The following is a 22,581-nucleotide window of genomic DNA, read 5'->3' as shown; positions in this document are numbered from 1 at the left end:
CCTTGTGAGAAAAGTGTGTTCAGATTTACCGAACGTTGAGCCTCACGTATGTGGTCCAGGCAAGGGAGGCCAGGTAGACAGTCACATGAAATATGACATGCAGCCGAAATGCAAGGGAAGAACGAATGCAACGATTTCCGAGCAGGGCGAGCACGAAGTTGCGAGATGATCAGGGTCATCTGGCATAAATCATGAATTAATGAAAGCACACAGTAGTTTTCCTGTGGGAGCACTGACGGGAATAAACCACCGCCACCCGTAGTACCACCTGGTACGTAACAGCACGACTGTTGAGTTCACTGCGCATGTGATGTGAGTAACGTGTATCCTTGTCAAAATAAATCCAGGCTTGTGACTATAGGCAACAGGTGTTTTAACACCATAGCATTAGTGTCCACGCTTGAAGAAAACAGCCATCTGTGTAAAAAAAAGGCAGAAAATTAGTGCTTCTTTTTACTTATTAATTTCAGAAAAACTTTTTAAATCGGTTTTGTTTCCAAGTTAGTTTTGTTAGTTCGGATTGACAACAACACTGTACCTTACGAGTAGCTGCCGGCGTATACAAATTTCTTCTTTAGACTGGGAACTACTGAAAATTGGGTTTTGTTAGTTTGAGTTTTAACTGTATACTGTCACGTGGTCATGACGTAGACGAAGGCAGCAGTCGGCGTGTCGAAGATAACACTCTCTATTTGGCCGAACTTGTGGCCGGGAAACGGAAAGTTAAACTATAGCAATACACACTGTACACTGATAGCGGCAAACAGAGCGTCAGCCGTCGATAAAACTCATCATGGCTGGGACACGCTGTCTTTTACACATCATGCATCGAACTTTCCAGCCTTATCACTGGTGGTCGCGCAAGTTCTGGAATAATCTTGACTATTCACCTCATGTGCGCAATCTTGACAAAATGATCTACTACAGTCTGGAATGTTCCCAGACATTCTGGTGCGGTCCGCGCAAGACAGCGATTACACGTGCAACGGACAAGTTACAAAAACATAGCAAAAGAAGCGCGCGTGGCATTGCCCCCTCTGAAAATGCATCGTCCCGATGCTTGTGACAGAACAGAAGGGGTAAAAACAAGTGTCTACGCAAATAAGTTACAACAGAAAAAGCAAAGAGTAGAGCCCACAGGTTCACGAACGCGTAAAAAAAAACGGCTTAAGGCGCATGACATGGATGACTTCAGGTCGTGCACGGCCTCGCTGGGAGTTCGTAATGCCGTCTGAGATGATCGCGTAGTCTAGAGCGTCGAGACGTCGAAGCACCTTGTATGGCCCGAAGTATCGCCGAAGAAGTTTTTCACTGAGTCCACGTCGGCGTATCGGAGTCCAGACCCAAATAGGGTCACCGGGCTGGTATTCCGTGTGGCGTCGCAAAGATTATAGTGACGGCTGTCGATCCTCTGATGGTTCCTGATACGCAGGCGGGCGAGCTGTCGAGCTTCTTCGGCATGTTGCAAATTAAGTGGTGACGTCGACATTGTCTTCGTTGGTGGTAGCTGGAAGCATGGCGTCGAGCGTCGTTGCCGGGCTCCTTCCGTAGACCAACTTGTACGCCGACAGCTGCGAAGGTCACGTACGGAAAGACGGCATCCCACGTCTTGTGCTCGACGTCGACGTACATGGCCAGCATGTCGGTGATGGTCTTGTTTAGACGTTCTGTGAGCCATTGGTCCTGAGGGTGGTAGGCGGTGGTCTGGGTGGTGACTTGTCTGGCTGTATTCTCAAGATCGGCTGAGTTAGCTCCGCAGTAAAGGCGGTACCTCTGTCCAGTAATGAGGACCTCTGGGGCGCCATGACGCAGGACGATGTTCTCAACGAAAAAACTTGGCACCTCGGCGGCACTGCCTTTGGGCATGGCCATTGTCTCGGCATAGCGGTGAGGTAGTCGGTAGCTAGGACGATCCATTTGTTTCCGGAGTCGACGTCGGGAACGGCCCCAGTAAGTCCATCCCGATTGCCGGATATGGCCGGCGAGGTGCCATCGATCGGCTGAAGAAGTCCGAGCTGGCCTTGTCGGCGGTGTCTTCCGTCGCTGACAGTCTCGCAAGTCTTTACGTAGTGGGTGACGTCGGCAGTGAGGCAAGGCCAGTAGTACTTTTCTTGTATTCTCGCGAGCGTGCGGGAAACACTGAGGTAGGTGTCCAGCCGTCGGGTTGTTGTGTAAAGCTTCCAGAACCTCTGGACGTAATGCTGAAGGTACTACGAGGAGGTAGTTGGCCCAGAGTGGCAAGAAGTTTTTCTTTAGGAGAATGTCATTCCGCAAGAAAAACGACGCCAGTCTTCGCTTGAATACCTGTGGAACAATGGTGGCCTTGCCCTCGAGGTATTCCACAAGACCCTTGAGTTCCGGGTCGGCTCGCTGTTGTTCGGCGAAGTCATCAGCACTGAAGGTTCCCAAGAAGTAGTCACCGTCCTGGTCGTCGTGTGGCAGTGGGTCAACGGGGGCACGGGACAGGCAGTCGGCGTCGGAGCGCTTTCGTTCGGACTTGTAAAAACCGTAACGGTAATGTCGAATTCCTGAAGTCGCAGACTCCACCGTGCGAGTCGATCTGAAGGGTCCTTCAAGTTAGCTAGCCAACACAAGGCGTGGTGGTCGCTCACAACTTTGAAAGGCCTCCCGTAAAGATAGGGGCGGAACTTTGATGTAGCCCAGATGATGGCAAGGCACTCTTTTTCTGTTGTGGAATAGTTTGCTTCCGCCTTAGATAGTGACTGGCTAGCATAACTGACAACCCTTTCTAGTCCGTCAGTCCTCTGCACTAGGACGGCTCCGAGCCCTACACTGCTTGCGTCGGTGTGGATTTCTGTGTCGGCGTATTTGTCGAAGTGCGCAAGTATCGGTGGCGTCTGCAGGCATTGTTTCAGTTCTTGAAATGCTTCGGCATGTGCCGTTCCCCACTTGAATTCCACGTTGCTTTTCGTGGGGTGCGTTAGCGGCTCTGCGATCCTTGAAGATCCTTTGACGAAGCGCCTGTAATAGGTGCACAAGCCCAGAAATCGGCGTACGGCCATCTTGTCGGTGGGCGGCAGAAAGGCAGCGATGGCAGCTGTTTTCCGTGGGTCCGGGTGAACTCCAGACTTGCTAATCACGTGGCCCAAGAACAAGAGCTCCTCATACGCGAAGCGGCACTTTTCTGGCTTCAGGGTGAGTCCAGAGGTTTTGATTGCTTGAATTACAGCCTCAAGGCGCTGCAGATGCTCGTCGAAGGTTGAGGCAAACCCAACGATGTCGTCCAAGTACACGAGGCAAGTTTGCCACTTCAAGCCTGCCAGTACTGTATCCAGAACGCGTTGGAAAGTCGCAGGCGCCAAGCAAGGACCGAAGGGCATGACCTTGAACTCAAAGAGGCCGTCTGGTGCTATGAAGGCAGTCTTCATAGGTCAGCGTTCGTTTTGGCAACAGGGAAGCAACCCTTCCTCTTTATTTGACCAAGGGGTCGTCACCGACGCTGCTCGGCAGAAATTGGATTTGCGCACTGGATGTTCGGCTGCCAGAAGGCCAGGAAGCAGCCCTACATGTCGTAGAAGACATCCCGAGCCTTCCAAAAGATTTTTAGTCACTGTTCCAGCTAGGGGTGGGCACATTCGCCGGTACGATTGCTGGCATCCATGTACCCGAGGGAAGTCTGGCCTCGGTTTTTCAAGCCTCGCCCACTGCTGTTCGCACTGAAGGACGGGGTCACCCAGCAGCTGCAACGGTTGCAGCAAGAAGGCATCCTGGTACCAGTCAAGACTGCGGAGTGGACCACACCCACTGTTCCAGTCCCCAAGCGAAACGGTAATGTCAGAATCTGTGGGGATGCAAGGTTATGATCAACCCCGTCACTACCGTTGAAAAGTACCCACTGCCTCGGATTGAAGATCTCTGGTCGGCATTGTCTGGTGGACAGAAGTTCATGAAGCTCGGCCTCAGAGACGCTTACCAGCAACTGGTGCTCCAGGAGGCCTCACGGAAGTATGTCACAATATCGACAACTATGGAGCTTTTCCAGTACACACGTTTACCATTCGGCGTGGCCTCGGCATCAGCCATCTTTCAGAGAGAGATGGACAACCTTTTCAGGGGCATGAGGCACGTGGTAGTGTACTTGGACGACATCCTTGTCACCGGTATTGACGACAGTGACCACATGCAGAATCTGCACAACGTTCTGGCCCGACTTCAGGATGCTGGTCTCAAGCTCAAGCGGGAAAAGTGCGTGTTCATGGTTCGCAGTGCAGAATACCTGGGACACGTCATCTCCCAGGGCGGCCTGACTCCGGCCCCCTGCAAAGGTACCTTGGTCTCATCAATTTCTACAGGAGGCCCAAGCATGAACCACCAACTAGCCCAACTTTCGCTATTATTCTACAGGAGGTTCCTGCCCAACCTGTCGGCGCATCTATAGCCACTGCACATTCTGCTTTGACATGGTCAGCATTGGGCTTGGTGGAAAAAGTTAGAGCAGGACGTGGCCTTTCAGCACATGTAAGGAGCTAATCACCAAGGCACCGGTGCTGGTGCACTTCGATCCAGCCACGCCTGTCGTCCTTACCGTAGATGCATCACCATACGGTGTAGGAGCCGTCCTAGCGCACCGAGACAAGGATGGCCAGAAACGCCCGGTGTCGTTTGCTTCTCGTCGTCTCCACGCAGCAGAGCAGCGTTACAGCCAGCTGGACAAGGAAGGCCTCGCCTTCCTTGTCCAGCTGGCTGTAACGCTTCCTTCCAGCTGGCTGACGCCTTCCTTGTCCTTCCTTGTCCAAGGAAGGACAAGGAAGGCGTCGAGCGCTTTCACCAGTATCTGTGGGGCTGAAAGTTCGAGGCAGTCACGGACCACAAACCACTGCTGGGGCTACTGGGGCCAGACAAGGCGATCCCCGTGCAGGCATTACCTCGAGTGGTACGATGGGCCTTGAAGCTGGCGGCCTACAGCTACCAGTTGGTCTACTGTCCGGGAAAAGACGTGGCGCCTGCTGATGCCCTGAGCTGGTTGCCGCTGCCAGAGGTGCCTGTTGCTGTTCCAGAGCCAGCTGAAGTGCTCATGCTGGAGCATGCGTACTCGGAGGTACTCTCCAGGTCTTCTGTATCGCAGGCGACAAGTCAGGACCCGGTCTTGTCCCAGGTGGTGAAGGCAGTATCCCGAGAAGAGGAGTTGGTGCAGCAGTCCTACAGCCACAAGGCCGCTGAGCTGAGCCTGGAGCAGTGCTGCCTACTTTGGGGTTCCAGGGGGGTGATCCCACAAAGTCTGCGGTCCAGGGTCCTGCAGTTGCTGCACGCAGGGCATCCTGGCGTAGAAAAGACCAAGATGGTGGCCCGGTCCCACGTTTGGTGGCCTGGCCTTGGACCAGGACATCGCTCACATGGTGCAGAGCTGCCAAGTCTGCCAGGAACATCAACGGGCCTCGCGTCATGTGGAGATCACCCCATGGCCATTCCCAGAAGCTCTGGACCCGCCTTCATGCGGATTTTGGGGGCCCCTTCAAAGGCCACTACTTCCTGGTGGTGGTCGACGCATTTTCAAAGTGGGTGGAAGTTCTACCTGTCACCACTCCGTCAGCAGGTGCGACCATTGCAGCACTGCGGCAGGTCTTCGCCGCCCAGGGGCTGCCGGACCAGTCTGATAATGGGCCCGCTTTCGCCAGCGCAGAGTATCTGGCCTGGCTGACAAAGAACGGAATCCACCAAATGATGGTTCCCCGTACCACCCTGCTTCAAATGGTGCAGCTGAGCGGGTAGTGCAAACTATTAAGGTCAAACTTAAGAAGAGCCAGGCTGGGAATTTCCGTACGCAAGTTGCCCACATGCTTTTCCAATACCGGAATACACCCCATGATGTCACCGCCCGTGCCCCCTGTGAGCTCCTGCTGGGACGGATGGTGAAGACACCGTTCGACATTTTGCATCCAGACCTCCGGTCCACGGCGCTCCTCAAGCAGCTGAAGCAGAAGCTGGATGCTGACAAAGGGTGCCGTCCTGGATTGTTGCCTGAGCCTGGAGTGCCAATATTCGCCAGGAATTTCCGTTCTGGCCCACCTTGGTCTGCTGGACAAGGGTTCTTGCCTGCAAGCTCCTCCTCTCTGCTCGTACGTATGCAGGATGGAACCACATGGCACCGGCATGCTGACCATGTGAGGGCTAACCGCGGGACCCGGCTTGCATCCACAGCAGCACCAGCTGCAGCCAGTGAGACGACAACCACTACGCAAGGGACAGGCGCCTCCAGTTGTGCGCCACTAGTTGGGCCACCGCCAAGTTCACTGCCATTTCTGTCAACCACGGCAGAGCCTCAGGATGAATCAAGCACGGCTCAGGCAGCACCTGGTGCTGCCGCACCTAGTCCCTCAACACCTGTACCCAGGCGGAGCACTCAACGACGAAGGGCAACAGACCGCTTTTCGCCTAAGCTAACGTCGAACAGGCTGGGACTTGTTTTTTTTTTTTATTTGTGTGCAATAACTGGGGGTGAAGGATGTAACGAGCGTGTGGCGCCCTGCCTAGCTTAGTTTCGTTAGCTCGCCAGGTTCGGCGGGCAACCTTGGTGGTGTGTGGATAATAAACACTGACGAGCACGCCTTGGCAGTCAGTAGCTGTTACCCCGCCATGCGTTTGGGTCGTCCTTGCTAGAGCACGGGTGCCTCGGCGCCCCCTCGTCCACGGTCCTGGGGCAGATCGTGATATAGTGCTTTTTCTGTGGATAGTGTGATCGACTTGGATCTTAGGTCGATGACTGCACCATGAAGGCTTAAGAAGTCCATACCAAGGATGACATCTCTCGAGCAACGCTGCAGGACTACGAAGTTCGCGGGATAAATCCGGTTGTTAATCGTGAGTCTCGCTGTGCAGATTCCCTCCGGTGTTACTAGATGACCTCCAGCTGTCCAGATATCGGGGCCTTCCCAGGCTGTCCCTAACTTTCTTCAGCTTCGTGGTGAATGGTCCACTGATGACAGAATATGTAGTCGACTCCGGTGTCGACGAGAGCTGTGACACTGTGGCCGTCGATAAGAACGTCGAGGTCGCTAGTTCGTTGTCTTGCGTTGCAGTTAGGTCGTGGCGTCGGGTCACGGCTACGTCGCCTTGTTCCGCTGCTTCCCCGTTGAATCGTCAGGTCTTCTTCTCCGTTCAGCTTGAGGCATGTTATTTAGATATCGTCGCGGCGGCGGAGGATCTTTGGTATTTCTTTGTACAGCAACCGCACCTCCATCGGTTGCTGCCCTTAGTTTTCTGGAAAAGACCTAGGTGACCAGCCCCGACATGGGCCAGTGTATGGTCAGCGTTGGGGAGAGACGTAGCGGCCTGGTGACGACAAACGGGAAGGTTGTCGGGGTGTCCACTGCGCTCCTGCGAGGTAGTCGGCGATGGTCGTTCACCCCGCTGTAAAAGCGGCACGTCAATGGTGAACCCACGCAGCCCCATCTGTTGGTACTGGCAGCGGCGGTAGGTGTGGCCAGCTTCTCCGCAATAGTAGCAGAGTGGGCGGTGGTCGGGGGCGCGCCAAACGTTGGTCTTCCTCGGCGTGTATCGCTGGCGGCGGAACTGCTGCGGCGGCGCGGCGTCTTGACGTACGCAAGGAGGGTGGGCGTTGCGTTGGATTGCAGCAGCATAGCTCATGGCTTGCGGCTGAGGCAGTGGCGGTTCAAGGTTGCCCAACGACTGCTGGATTTCTGTTCGAACGACATCTGCGATCGAGTCCACTTGAGGCTGTGGTGAGGGTAACAGCTTGCGCAGTTCCTCCAGCATGATCGCTCGGATCGTTTCGCGCAGGTCGTCGTAGCAGAGGGCATGGACAGCTGGGCTGTCTTAAGTCGAACGGCGATTTACTGGCAGGTTCGCATTTCCAGCGTCTTCTTCGATGGTCGTTGCTTCGGAGACAATTCTTGAGCTGCCAAGGGGGGCTTCCTCATCAACCCGGCAAAGAGCTCTTGTTTTACTCCTCGCATGAGAATGGACCTTTTCCTTGGTCTGGCAGTGTTCAGCGTGGCGGAATAGTCAGTCATGTTGCTCCGCAAAGACGTTACACTCTCGTTTGGGAGTTGCATCCGTGTCTCCCGCAAGGCTGCGGCCCTTTCCTTTCGACGACGCTTGTGAAGTTTCCAAGAAAGCACTGCAAAAAGATGTCCCAGGTTCGAAGAGTGGATTCCAGATTCTCGATCGTTAGTGTACTACATGCACCACTCGCTTGACAGGAAAAAAAGCAGCATAAATGCAGGACACGATGAACCGATGGGTGAGGCGTGAATGAAGAATAGGACAAGGCAATGAACACACAGAACACATGCAAACTCGTACGGCGTATTGTTTCTGTAATGGAAAGTTTGCCGAACCGACATTGATCTACCACAGAAAGCAGGTCGCACTGTGGACTTTAGACTGCACTGGTCCCGAAATTCAAGGGTTTTTAAGGACAGAATACAATTCCAGGACCTTCAAGGGCCTTGAAAACATGCTTTTTAAAATTCAAGGGTTTTCAAGGGCCTGACAAACCCTGAGGGGGTGTTCCAATAAATGATTTTTAAAATACGAGCTCATCGGTGGCACTGAGGGTGTTATAGAAGCTTGAGAGCAGACTCATCAACTAAGGAAGGGGGAGGGGCAAATGTGTCCTCCCCCCATCCGTATTGGGTCAAGCAGGGACAAGGAGGATACGTCCCCGTGGTTGACATATCGTAGCAGCCCCAATTACTATCTGCATTTGTCCTGGAGAGGTGTACTACATTACTGAAATGAACTGTGCATAAAAGCACTTCCGAAATTTCGTTACAAGAATGACAAAATATTTTTTTTGCCTCCCTCTTCCCTCAGGGCAAATAGGGAACCAATGCCTACGTTCGAGAGGTAGTTTTGCCATAAATAATGCAGGCGTTTCTAATCTTCAGAAACGTCAAACAATGGTCATCTGCTTACTGTTTTGTTTTATCCGATGTTCATGTGAGGTAGCATGTAGTACACTGCACCCATGCTGTTTCCAACAATTTGTGCCTCAGCAGGTCACTTGTCTTGTACTGAGTGCACAACAATGGTACTTACAGATGCATATCATTTCCAAAACCACTGGTGGGCTTGCCATTGCAAGCTTTGCATCTCTTACATGTCTCGTGAGCAGAGCTCGAGAGCATTGTCAAGCAAACACCTAGCTAGGTGTTTGCTTGACAATGCGTTACCTAGATTCACTACAGAAAACCATGATAACTCAAACTCTGTTATGTCAAAATCCTGCTTAATGAAGAATTTCTGTGGTCACATATTTCTAACATAGATTTCACAGGAAAGTTCGAAGTAGCGACTGCACCATCCCGGCTAATTTAAAGAATTTAGGTGCTGTGTGGCAATGCCCAAACATGATTTCGCTGAAAATCTGGGGAAATGACTGCTTTGGAGCCACAAGGCAATGGCACATAGTGATGCCCATTGATAGGTGAAGCACCCCAGTCTCACTGCTGCCAGCGGGGAAAAAAAAAAATGTAACAGTTGATGGTATGCCTTGCAGTCAGCTGACATGCACACCTGTGTAGATGTGCTTTATTGCAACATGGCAGTCCACATGGGCAGTATGTCACGTGCTACTTGTGGAATCACCTATGTCATAATGCAACTAGTATATTTGCATACCTGCCAACTCTCCTGATTTGCCTGCGAGGCTCCAAAATTCCTTCGAACCCTCTCGATTGTATGGGCAAGACCATACATGCTCCGAAAAACGGACTAAACCCACCTGTGAGAACAGGTAGTGATAACTACAGACTGGATTTAGGCAAATGCCCATTTTGTTCCTTGCATTCCTATTGCCCCATACTGATATTAAGCATGAATTTGAGTTGAAGTAAAGCTTATTAGAGTGTTTTATAGTGCCTATGAATGCTATTTTTGGAATTTGTGCCTAAATGCCTATAAATGCTTATTTTCAAAACGGCACCTATAGGAACACTATTTACCTCAAAATTCGCTTCAATCGCAGTTTGAGAGCGGTATTCATGTTACAAAGGCAACAATGACTGTATGAAACTCTATCGGGATTCAACCTAGTCCTCTAGTTCCGGAAAACAACCGCTAGCGGCAATGAAATAGGACGCACCGGCCACGATATGCTGCCACGCTGACATGACTCCAACGAATGGCGAATGGGGAACTGTGGAGAGCCGTCAGGGGAAAGGAGAGTCAAGAGCAAAAGAAAGAAAAATGTGATGTGCATGCAGCTTTTCTTTTGTCTGTAATCTACTTCTTCAGGTGTTCACCGACAGGGGCGAAACTGACCCTATGCGATCAGACCCGGCACACACGATGCATCCTTCCCTTTTGGTCTCTTAGCGGTCTGGCTATATGCTCCTGTGCTGCCCTTCTCAGCCATGTCGAGAAGAAAGACACCCTGGAGTGTGTTGATCCGACAGTAGACTCTTCACTCACGATACTACAGAATAAGAGCAGCGACAGTGTTCTGTGAACTGTGTGGGAAAAAGGACAATTGCACGACTATGTTCAACTGCCTGTGCCTTTGTGCCATCATAAACAATACTATTTTAACAGCGAAGCTGTTGTAGCTCGCCATAGTTTGCCTGGTGTTGCAATAAACTATCATTATCATGCTGGCGCGCGCTCTCTCTTGGTCATCTTCATCTCCCCTAACATGTGCACCGGTCATCATGCCGGCACGCACTCTCTTCGTCGTCTTCTTCATCTCCCCTAACACGTAAGCCCAGTGGGCACTCTCCTGCTGCGGCGAATTCTCCTCTGTGGGATGCGGAAACACGGATGGCCGAGCGAATGTGTACAGAGACGGAAATAAATAGACAGAAAAAGAGAAAAACGGACACAGAAAGGAAAAAAGAAAGAAATAAAAAGATAGAAAGACAGAGAAGGAAAGAGAGAAATAGAAGTGAGAAATACAGAGAGAGAGAGAGAGAGTGAAAAATCATGTAGCACTAGTCCACAGAATATACTCAGGTGAAAACCGAAGATAAATCAGAAGAGGGCGCTACGAAAAGCACAGCAACGCACATGCTGCTGAAACGTGCAGAGATAATAGCAAAGAAATGCACGGCGAATGATACCAGCAGAGAGAGCCATTAGAGAGCTGAACAAAAGTGTCATGTAGCACTAGTCACATGATATCTTCCCACCAAAACTATGTGACATGTTCCCGGCAAAATCGCGTAGCACTAGTCACACGACATGTTCGTGCTAAACCCATGTCGTTTAAGCGAAGAAGGGACATAGGCTTGGGAGGGCAGCTTCTCCTTCCTCGGGAGTACTCGCTCTGCTGTTGCTTCCAGCCTTGCACCACTAGTGCAGGCTAGCTTCACTACTACCCCAATTTTTCGCACCACCAGTGTGCAACTGCCCCAATTTTTGCTTTGCTGTTGTAGATGGTCGCAAACTTTTTTTTTTTACATTATTTGCATTTATGTAAAAATTTATTGTGCCTACATTTACGCCTTTCTCTCTCTTTCTGACGAGATGTGCCTACATTTACGCCTTTCTCTCTCTTTCTGACTTGCTATCTCTTTTTTTGTGTCTGTATCTACATCTTTCTCTCTGTCTATTTCTTTCTCAGTCTTTCTAACTCTTTGTCTTTATTCCCTTTCTGTCTCTCTATTTCTCTTTATATCTCTTTCTCTGTACTCTTTCTCTTGCCCATCAGAGTTATTTCATCCCACTCGAGACAAATCGATGCACATGTTCTGAGAGCAAAGCAGAAGGTGAAGAGGACGAAAAGAGCGTGTGCCGGTTCATGATAAGTTTTCTGTTCGATTTGCACAGACTATGGTCAGCTCAAACAGCTCTACTGTTAAAAAGCTCGAAGCTCAGACCTACACCATACATCATAGCCGGGTGGGCACAGATGCCCACTTGGTTATTCCCAATGCCAATGAGTTTGCCCATACCCGCGACGCGAACTGTTCCACCGTGACAGGCAATCGACCTCTAATTTGGGAGAAGGCATCCGGCAGCTTGATCCACTCCTCGCTTTAATGAAATTTTGTAAACACTATCAATTGGCCAGGTGTACATTTTTGCTCTCGCACCCTGAACTCTCGAGGGCCCAGTCAATCTCCCTAAGAATGCTGCAAACGGGTACTTATCTGTTGCCTTTAGTCTACAGTAAATTTATTGATGGCTTAAAGCCGCAAAGCCCTTAATGTGACAACAGACGATGAACGTTACCTCACGTGCTCTGGCAATGCATAGCGCTGCACGATGGCGAGCCTCTCAGCAGAGATTATGCCTGGAGGATGGCAATCATCAGCTCAGACCAGGAGATCCAAATACGGGCTGTCCTGGAGAGGCTCGCCCTTCCAGTCTCCACGTGGGTGCGGCCCGCAGCCGGTCCTCCCTCTCAAGGGTAATCGGCTCCCTCTGGACAATTTATGAAAAACTTCATTGACTGACTGATTGATTGTCCAGTGCAGTTTTAGTGTCACTGCTTTTTACTTCAGTGTCTTTTTCTGTCAATATTCATAAAGAAGGGAGGAACCCTTTATCTGGGATAGCCTGAAGCTTGTGTGTGGCAGCTCCATTATGTTATTTAGTGTTGTGTGTCGTGATTATGTTTTCATTTTATGTCACAGTACAACAGAAACAATCTACATTTCACCTGCTTTTGCTTGCTTCTTACCATTCAAACGAACTGCAGGGGCTATGTACCTGGATTAAACAGGTCGAAGACAGCCTACAGATCCTCAAAGAAAATGAAAAAGCTATCTCACAGCTGACGAAAACAGTACGGGAACTGGGCGCAACTGTTCAAAAACAACAGGAAAGGCTTGTTAGCTTCGAAGATAGGAGCCGAAGGAACAACTTAATGGTATTTGGCCTACCAGAGGAACCGAATGAAACACCACAAGACCTGCGCAGTAAAGTGCTAAATGATGTAATGGAAAAGAAGCTGCATGTTACGCTAAACACTGTCGAACGCTTGCACACAATAGGAAAAAAGCAGACCACGAGGCCTCGCCCTGTTGTTCTAAGATTATATGATTACAGGGAAAAAGTGCAGCTCTACAAAAATTGTAAGAATCTGAAAGGAACTGGTATTTCAGTCTCAGATAACTTTTCCAAGGAAACCTTGGCTAAACCACGGCCGGGCTAGACCGCACGCGCGCAGCTTCTTTCCTTACGGCCTTCTCACCATCGCGAAAGCAATGGGAGAGTTTCTCAGTATGTTTCGCCGCCCGTCGGCGGTAGGGGCGCTGCGACCCTGACCGTGCATCTGCTGCGCCTAACCTAACCTAACCTAACCTAGCTCGATGTAAAACCGCGGAATGGGGGTTCTCGACGGAGAAAGGGGAGGGGGATTATTCAAGAAGTCAGGGGTAGAGGGAGGATCGTCTCCTTTAAAAAAAAACTAATGTTATCAGACGGCTCTCCGCATAATGTCGGTATGCATGTGCTCGTGGATAACAACGTTTATAGAACCAGGTCAGTTGCAAAACTAAGCGATGTTGCGCGGCGCCGCCGCCATCAGCGACAGATGTGGCGCTGCTGTCGCATCAGGATTCACTCGCTCCACTCTCTTCAGCCAGCGTTGCGGCGCGTCAGTATGGTCGGGCTGCCTTAGAACGCGTAGTTATAAAGCGAGATTCAGTAACGAAGAACAATGTACATGCTGCGGGGGAACTAAGGAAACGATGGAACATGTACTGCTTGAATGTGGCGATATTCACCGAGGTATACGTGTGTGCACGAGTCTACATGAAGCCTTGGGTTTTAGGGACAACAATGGAAAGCTGAACACGTCCGCGATAGAAATAAGTAAGAGACGGTTAGAGTATTGGTGGCAGAAAAGTAGAGATAAAGTACAAAAATAAATATTGGGGAAAAATAAGGTCATTCTACCTTAAGAGGCAGAGAGATGAACCGTGAATTTATATTTTTTTGGTATAATAACATAGATTTAATCAGCGTAGATAAGGTGTTAAGCCAACTTGAAACAAGGAAGTTTTTTTTTTTTCTTCGAGCCTGGTGACAGACGTGTCACCGTCCCGTTATAAAGGGGACGCTCATAGCATCCATCCATCCATCCGTGGAGGCTGCTTATTCTGCGTGAGCAGTTTTGCGCTTTCTATTGTGCTTCGGATGTGCTGCGTGTCTTCACCGTGCCGACATGGGTTCCCGGCTGTACGAGCGGTTACAGGAATTCTGTGGGAAAATTGTAGCGCAAAACAACACAAGGACCGACAAAGAACACGGGATGTATTCTTTGTCCCACAGAAGTCATTTTCCCACAGAAGTCATGAACCAACTAGCCCAAGAAAATGTTTTGCTAGGTTACAGGAAATCCGAGACACCACGACATTCCTTTTGGCGTAGGGTTCTTCAATGAAGGGAGTCGGGGAGGGAGGTGGGGGGGGGGGGATTGTTTCTTCATTGTTTCGGCCCTCTTCAGCTGGCTACGTGCTGCTCGCAACACTTTCCCTGCTGGAGAATGTACCCGTAAAAGTTGTCGCGCAGCGCACAGAAGTACAGTCAAAGTAACCAAAGCCCTTCGCAGCCACCGCTGTACCACCGCAACATTGCTTCGTGCGTGGTATTCGTGAGATGTTCGTGTTCTGGAGCGTGACGCGCGGTGTCGGGTGTGCGTTGGATCACAAAAATCTCTAACTGGACGGTCCGGAATACATCCTGGACATATAGCTGTCCCGACAGGGACGGCTCGGGACGCTGTATGAGAAGTCGCGACAGTCCCACGAAATTCAAGAAAGTTCGTAACCTGTTTGTGCCCCGCGTGACCCTGACCAGCGAGCGGCGTGGAATCGCGCCATTTCTCGATCTCATGTATGTGATATGCACTTTCATGAGGAAGATATCCTGAAGACTTTCGCTCACACGGTCAATGGTAAGAATTAGGGCTGCAATCGCCAGCGGAAAAGAGCCTCGTCGAAGGATGCGCCCTAAAGATATTCTTGAACTTGCCTTGATTTGAGTGATCCTAAAAATTGTGCGGTAAATAATCTTTTACAATTAATTAGAGCTGTTTTGATAAGGTTTAATGCCTGAGACTGTAAATAAGTTGTGCCGTTTGTGTGCACCACACCATACATGCAATATCTGAAAAATTGTTTTTCTGCATTGCGTGCGTAAAATAAATACAATTTTTCTTTATGTAGCAGGACTGAAATTGTGGCGTGCAGTACACAAACAGCGATTTTACCACTCAATAACTGCAAGTAACGACAGCCGCGATACATAGTGAAAAACTCCTCACTTCAAAAAAGTTAAAGTGAAGAATTATCGGAAAGAAAACAGCGCAAAAAAAAAAAGACGGAGCACCAGAAAAAAGGATTACACTAACAACCGCGCTGACTTGCAACAAAGATTTATTCGTTAACACCGCGCAATACTTGCACAGTCCAAAACGAAAAGACAGAAGTACCAACACGCCGAAGCATCCACTATGCTAAAGAATTTACGCTACGGGAATGCGGCATTTAGTTAATTCCTTATAGGGTAATAGACCGATTCATATGTTACGCTATCAAGCATCAGTTATCGTGGGCAGTCTATAAGCCATAGCTTAACTGACTTTACCTTTCCACTGCTAAATATTACTCAGTTTTACGTTGCAGTGGCAGCGCAACGGAAAATCTCGATAATTACAGAAGCAACGGAGCCCTTTCTGAACGGCTGCCGCGGCGTCTTGCCACGCAGACTATTCTAGGGACCGTACGCAGACTACGTGTTTTCGTCTGCTAGCGGAAGCTTGTTGCGCCGCCAGCGCCACCAAACCGGAAGCTGCCCCGGCGCCGCGCGACGGGTTGGCTGACGCGGGGAGCTTTGCAACTTACCTGGTTCTATAACGTTGGTGGATAATACAAGCTTAAACTCAGTAAAACTGCGGAAGAATCGACTAACGAGGCATAATGCAGGAGGGTAGCGAATTGGGCGAGTTGGAAATTGCTCATGATGGTTAGCGCAAACGCAACACGGACGAAAAGAAGAAAAAACGACGACACAAGCGCTATCTAACAACTGAATGTTTATTGGAAAAATCACAAATATATATGTATAAGAAAGAGAAAAAACAACAAACCCGCACATGCGCCAAAGATAATTGACAGATAAAAAAGTGTATGATAACAAAACTACGCCCTTTCTAGGAAAGACACTTCCTCATCAATCAAAGCGATAGAAGGGCAGCTCACGCAGTTCTCTTTCTTAGACATATATATTTGCGATTTTCCAATAAACATTCAGTTGTTAGATAGCGCTCAATTGTGTCGTCGTTTTTTCTTCTTTTCGTCCGTGTTGCGTTTGCGCTAACCATCATGAGCATAATGCAGGAGGCATGAAGCACTTGCAACGATCAGAGAGAGAGAGATAAATAACGCTGCACCTGTTCTGCAAGCAGAGAGCACCAAATACCTTTGGCCCTTGGTCTCGTTGGACAATGAGGCCGCAATTGAGAGAGCTCGCCTTGCCTTTGCTAGCTATTTTCTATTTCTTTATTTTTCCAAATACATTTGGAGTGGTTTTCAGGGCTAAAAGCTGCGGTCTGCAGCTTGACAGCTCTTTGAAGCACGTACGTGAGTCGTATCTCTAATGGTTGAAAATAACTACGTATAGGGAGAAAGAAAGTAAAAAAACAAGAGAGGACTCTTGCTGCTGAATAACCCCTTCGGACGGCACGCCCCGAGAGTGGCACCTGGTGTTAACACCACCTGGAAACATTAATTCCAGGGACCCCGAGCTCTTTTGCGGTCCTTTTGTTAGCGTCAGGATGGCTGGGCCGTAAAATAAGACACAATAGAAAACGCAACGCACGACACACAGTTAAAAGGGAAAAAGAAGTTTACATTTAATTATCAACAACTTGGTTACAATGCAAAACTCATAACACAAAGTCGCATACGCATATTCGCTCAAATCCTACTGCTAACAATGCACAACTGCTCAAATCGCTCGCACTTTTCAGACTCTCCTCGTCGCTTATTATTATTACAGACCTCGGATTTGACTCTTGCACTGCGCTACTGACGACCAACAACAGGCAGCATCAGCTGTACAAGCTACTGCGAGCACAAGACAGGAACGAACTACACAACCCGAGGCCTGAGTTTCTAGCTCTTTTGGACAAGATAGCGGTCATTTTCGATAAGGCCTCTGAACACCTGCCACGCAGGAATGTGCTAGGAGTTTTGGAAACAGCAGTCCAGCCCTACTTGCAACGCGCTCCCACCTTAAGTTGCCCTGAAGGCGTTGACGACAGCCACTCCCGACGATCTGCAGATCTCATAGCCGAAAAATTCCTAAGACTTCTCGTCAATCACACAAACCAACTGACTGACGCGAACGACAAGCCTTCCACCTGCGCACACAAGCCGACTAGGAAGCATTTTAGGTTGTGAACGAGACATTTGTGAAGTCCGGCAAAGTTTTCACTTGAAAGCGTTCAACTATTTGCGAGTGCTTACGAGCAATAAATATTTATTTCCAGACCTCAGATGTCTACACGTTTGATGGCGGAGCGCTGTACTCCCGGCTCTTGCATTTATACGTTTTTTGATAAGCTTAAGCTCGATGCACATTGCGCATATAAGAAGTCAGAATAAACCATTTGTGCGTCTTCAACGATTAGGCAACTTGTTTTTCAACTCGCGGTGAGGAAGAAGCGCGCCCGAACTCATGTGCTGGCGTTGCGCGCGCTGCACGGAGCGGCGGAGGAGGGTCAGGATCGCAGCACCCCCCTCAAAGCAGCGGCGAGAGGCATGTACTACACCCGATGCGAAGGCCGTAAGAAGCGAGCGCGCGCGTGCGGTCTAGCCCAACCGTGGCTAAACGTAAGCTGCTTTGGAACTCCGCTGCGAAGAAAAGGGAGAAGGAACAGCGCATGCGTCTTGACTACGACAAAATATACATTAATAATGAAGCGTTTTCTTGGGACTCCACAAAAAACCGCCGAGTCAAGGTTAAACGTAGCACACACCCGTCAGCGCAAAGAGGCCATGATTGAAGGTGTGCGCCTAACAAAAGAGACAGCTTCCGTCTCGTCAATTTAAATGCTAGAAGCCTGGTAAATAAAACTGGCGACCTGGAATACACCCTAGCCAATTATATATAAAACTGGCGACCTGGAATACACCCTAGCCAATTATGACCCACACATTGTCACAGTTGTGGCTAAATCCTGATATTCGATACAATGAGTTAGCACCACCTGGTTATAAGATCATGCGGAATGATAGTGAATCCCGAGGAGGTGGCGTTGCCATAGTTAGAGATTATGTTGAATGCATCCGTTTGCAAGGAATCCAAAACCACGAGAGTGTATGGTGCAACGTCAGGATTGGCAATGCCTTTGTTCTCCTCGGGGCTATCTACAGAGTGCCTAATAAATCGGCTTCATACTTGCAAGATATAAAAAGTTATTTAGATCAACACAAGCCGCGACATGGTTGTATTATTCTTTCGGGAGACTTCAACTTACCAGATATTGACTGGGATTCTTTTACTGTAGGTTCACAAGAGGGCCCAGAGTGTGACGCTCTCATTGATATAGCTTTTGTGCATGACTTAAAGGGACCCTCTAACACTTTTCCTGACCTCATTGTTTTACAGTTTTTACTTTCGGGTTGCGTAGACTGGAGGCTGAAGAGATTAGTGCAGCAAGAACGGCAGCGGTAGGGGCACGCAGTCCGAAGTTATTCAGCCTAGAACACTCAAAATACAATAAAATGGAGGCCTACCCTCAACTCGATTTTTGCGGGGTCACCTGACCACGTTTCACTCACCCTGTGACGTCTGATGGCGCCCCAATGAAATGAACTGAAAGATCCTACGTACGGGAAGCTTGCATACAATGTTGGCCGTTCTTTCCAACGTATTGATGACGCCGTTGCGATAGTAACAAACAATGTGGTGCATTAAGAGTGAACTGCGCGTGTGAAACGAGGCAGATCATGAACGCCTCTACATTTTTTCTAGTTTTAGTCGTGTTTCTTGTTGCGACGGCGTCTATATCAACGCTCTTACATTTTTTTCCCTTCAGTTTCTACAAACAACGGCGCCTGGAGCGTCCCGAGCGCGTTTCCCTCCAGCGCCGTGGCGTTCGGCGCATTCTTTGCCGGGCGCTGCAGTAACGTTACATTTATCCAATCATAGGCCAGCGCTCATCTTCGTCATTTCTGCCCGCAATAGTTCTGGCAAGCGCCACTACGCGTTGATGCGGTCAGCAGCGATGTAGGCGCTTCAAAAAAAGTGTTGGAGGGCCCCTTTAAAGCAAATAGTTCATCAATACACACGAACGGCAGGCTCAGCAAAGTCTATCCTAGATTTAGTATTTCTGCCCGGGTGCTTTGATAATTATGAATTAGCAGTTGACAAGGGAATATCGGATCACGAGCTAGTATTCGTTCAAATAAAACACGTAGCTGTGCGTACTAAACTTGAGGAACGCCTCGTTTACGTGCCTAATTTCTCGAAAGCAGATGACACTAGCATAATCGATTATTTTTCATATTCATTAGATAATTTCAGCATTGAGACTGACGTTAAAGTAATGCGGGTTAAATTTAAAGAAATCATCTTCCATAGCATTGACAGCTTCACACCTGTTACAAAGGGCGGACAAACGGAACCCCTGGATTACCCATGATATCATACACCTCAAGCGGAGGATCAGTCGCGAAAGAAAGAAAAGAGAAGCCCTCAAAGAGGAGTTTATGGGTTATATTGAAAAGGGCATGACGTTCGAGAACAAGACAAATGAAGCGATGAGCTGGAAAGCTCTGTCCATTCTGCAGAACTCCGCAGAGATGCCCGAAATTTCCTCGAGTGTGGGAGGTCTGGGAACTACGACTGCCGAAGCCTTCACAATTCGCAAGGCAGATTTCGTGCGCTCCTGCGGCTAGTGCAAGCAGTTCAAGAAACTGTAGAGCAGTAGGATATCTGATGCAACAGAGCATGGCATGCTTACAGCCGGAATCTCTTGAAAAATTGACTTTTTGCACAATGACATGTCAGGAAATTAACTGTAAACTATGCCACACAAACTTATTACATTTAATTTTCATTTACTGATACCCTCAAGACCAAAGACATCGCAGAGGGGAGTGAGTAAAGAAATAGAAGTAAAAGCAAACAAGAATTGCAGCACACAATAAATAAAGAAAAAGTTCTTCGGCACTATAGACTGTATATACTAGCAGAGGTGTGATATATGGAAATAATGCTATAACAAATAGCTTTTTTCGTCCTTTCGGCTGTTTATACATATTTCGAAAAGTACATGTGGTGCACGGAGTTCGTTATGATCTTTATCTAGGTTAGTGTATTTAAAACAAAGATAATTCATTTGGCTCTCTTCCCCTATTTCTCTTGCCGTGGCAAAGTGCTACCATTCTGAAGACAGGTGCTACATATCCAGAAAGGTGCACGATTGGGTTTGATGGTAGAGCATGGTTTAAGTTTTAATAGAGAGCGCAATAAAAACAAGAGAGCGTTCTATTCTCTGTCTCCTCTGTTCTTATTGCGCTCCCTGTTGAAACTGAACTCATGCTGCCGTCCCCATTATTTCGGGACATGTGCATGTCGCGCTATCTCCTGGCGGCGGCAGGGAGCCCTGCAGTAACTGAATGAGAAGCATGGACACACATAGGCGTGCGCAGGGTTCCCCATCAGGGGGGGGGGCGAAGGTTCATCGCAGCGCCCCCCCCCCCACCCTACTATGTCAATGTATGGGGCAGATTTTGCACCCCCCTCTTAGGTGATTAGGGGGGGCGGCCGCCCCCCTCCTGCCCCCCTGTGCGCACGCCTATGTGGACACACACACAAAATAATATCTCACGAACAAAATATGGTACTGAAAACGACTGTCGGTTTCAGATACTAGGGAACCACTTGAACAATTTAGGCGTAATTCCAATAACGTGCCGCAAAGCGCCTACCTTCCCAGGCCATTTGAAGATTGTACCATGCAGCCTGTGAGAGCCGCCTAAATTCAGACCCACTTTGGCTTCTTTCGACTTCGATTACGAAGCTCAAAGAAGAGGTTTCAAAAATGACTCCCGGTTTTAGATTGGCTGAGAAGCGCTTGTTCAATTGATAGGCTGCTTTATTGTGTAGCTAACGCCATGTAACTTCCTCGGTCGCGTTTGTCGGCCTTATTCTTGTTGTTTCCAAAGTCCACATCTGTTCCTTCATTGTATCAGATTATGTCGGAACAGCTCGCGGTGCTGAAAAAATTTTTGAATACAATGCTCGGGAGCGTGTGCGGCGGAGCGAGGCGAAGAGGGTGCTTCAGTGCCTCAGTAAGTCAGTCTCACCACTGGTGCGTTTAGTGGCAGCTCCCTTAACTCCATCAATGTCCCCAATTCCTGGCCATGAAATCACCTTTTTCTGCTTCAATATCTGCTACGAAACGCCCTTGAGGATTCCCACTGTATTTGTTGAAAAAATATGCATAGTATACCGCTGCCGAATAACTGTTCATCGTACCCAGTATGTCCGGTCACCTGTTACCACAGTGAGACCCTTTACCGTAAGAATTACCGTAGATTAAAGCATACTTGTTAGCGTACCGTGTGCCAACAAAACGTAGATATTTGCTACTTAAAACGCCTTGCTGTCGATTCCATGTTCGGGCAACACGACCTAGATTGTTGGCCCGGGCCCCTGTCGGGCCCGATCTGAGGTCGGGCCGGGCCGGGGATGTGAAATTTTTTTCTCGGGTTCGGGCCGGGCCGCACACCAACGTTGCACCGAATATCAACATGATTCCACTCCACACGTGAAGTCAGTCTTGCCTCGAAACTTTCTGCTCACCTTTATCTTTCCTGCTCAAATAAGTGCTTCAGAGTGCTGGTACTGCAATCAGCTCGGTTCTCCGCAGCGCCAGATATCCGACTCCGCAGATCCATCAGGGGAACTGGAGAGGGCACCTGCATAAATAAATAAAAGATCTTTCCCTAATTCTTACACCGCGAAAGGTGCCGGACTTTTCGGCGCGCATCGTACTAACGCGCACTCCAATCAACAAAGTGAGAGAGCTCATAAACATGTTGACTCGTCGTCGAGCCGCAGTTTTCGTGTATAGCGGTCTTAGAATGGCTCTGTATAACGCAATCTAAATCGAAATAATCAAACTGCGTGACAAATGCTCGATTAGGCGACCTCAAACGCCCGCCGAGTGTCGAAAAAAAGGATCGCGTTTCAACCGCCGTGCACCTCAGTAGATTAACCCGGCAAACGCTCTGGCGTTAAACACTTCTACATCAGACGACATCGCCTCCCCATTTCAGCCCTCAACGCGCCTTTAATTGCGGCTGTCATTTTCCGATACGGCAAAATCGTGAAAGAAAAACGAAGGACCTACCTCGCATTCAACTGCCATCTTTCCCGCGCTGACGATTTGCCGAGCCTCTGAGCCAGCGTTGCCAGATTGGAAAAGGGCTCCGACACCAACCCTGGAACAAAATTTCACCAGATTTCACCTCGTAGATTTCACCAACACTTCAATATGGCGACTGTGACGTCACTTTTGTTTCTTTTTAGCGTTTTATTTTGCAAAAGCCCTGCCCCAGAGAAAATATTTTTGTTGTTTATAATGATCTTATTACAAAGGAGAGTGATTTGGATATTTCTGCAATTTTACATTGT

At 49.0% G+C, this 22,581-nt stretch overlaps 1 long non-coding RNA gene across 1 annotated transcript; it reads right to left on the bottom strand.

Annotated features, from left to right (window-relative positions):
* Window positions 1–316: 316 nt before the first annotated feature.
* LOC119401028 (uncharacterized) lies at window positions 317–22,347 on the bottom strand. Its single transcript, XR_007416697.1, has 4 exons — window positions 22,298–22,347; window positions 21,748–21,863; window positions 12,154–12,343; window positions 317–417 (listed from the first exon to the last, which is right to left on the bottom strand). It is a non-coding gene; the product is annotated as an uncharacterized LOC119401028 (long non-coding RNA).
* Window positions 22,348–22,581: the final 234 nt, after the last annotated feature.

This window comes from Rhipicephalus sanguineus, chromosome 1 (assembly GCF_013339695.2).
Source record: "Rhipicephalus sanguineus isolate Rsan-2018 chromosome 1, BIME_Rsan_1.4, whole genome shotgun sequence".
In the NCBI taxonomy this organism is placed as follows: domain Eukaryota; kingdom Metazoa; phylum Arthropoda; class Arachnida; order Ixodida; family Ixodidae; genus Rhipicephalus; species Rhipicephalus sanguineus.
The sequence above is the reverse complement of the archived record's forward strand: the minus strand, read 5'-3'. Positions and strand labels throughout refer to the sequence as shown.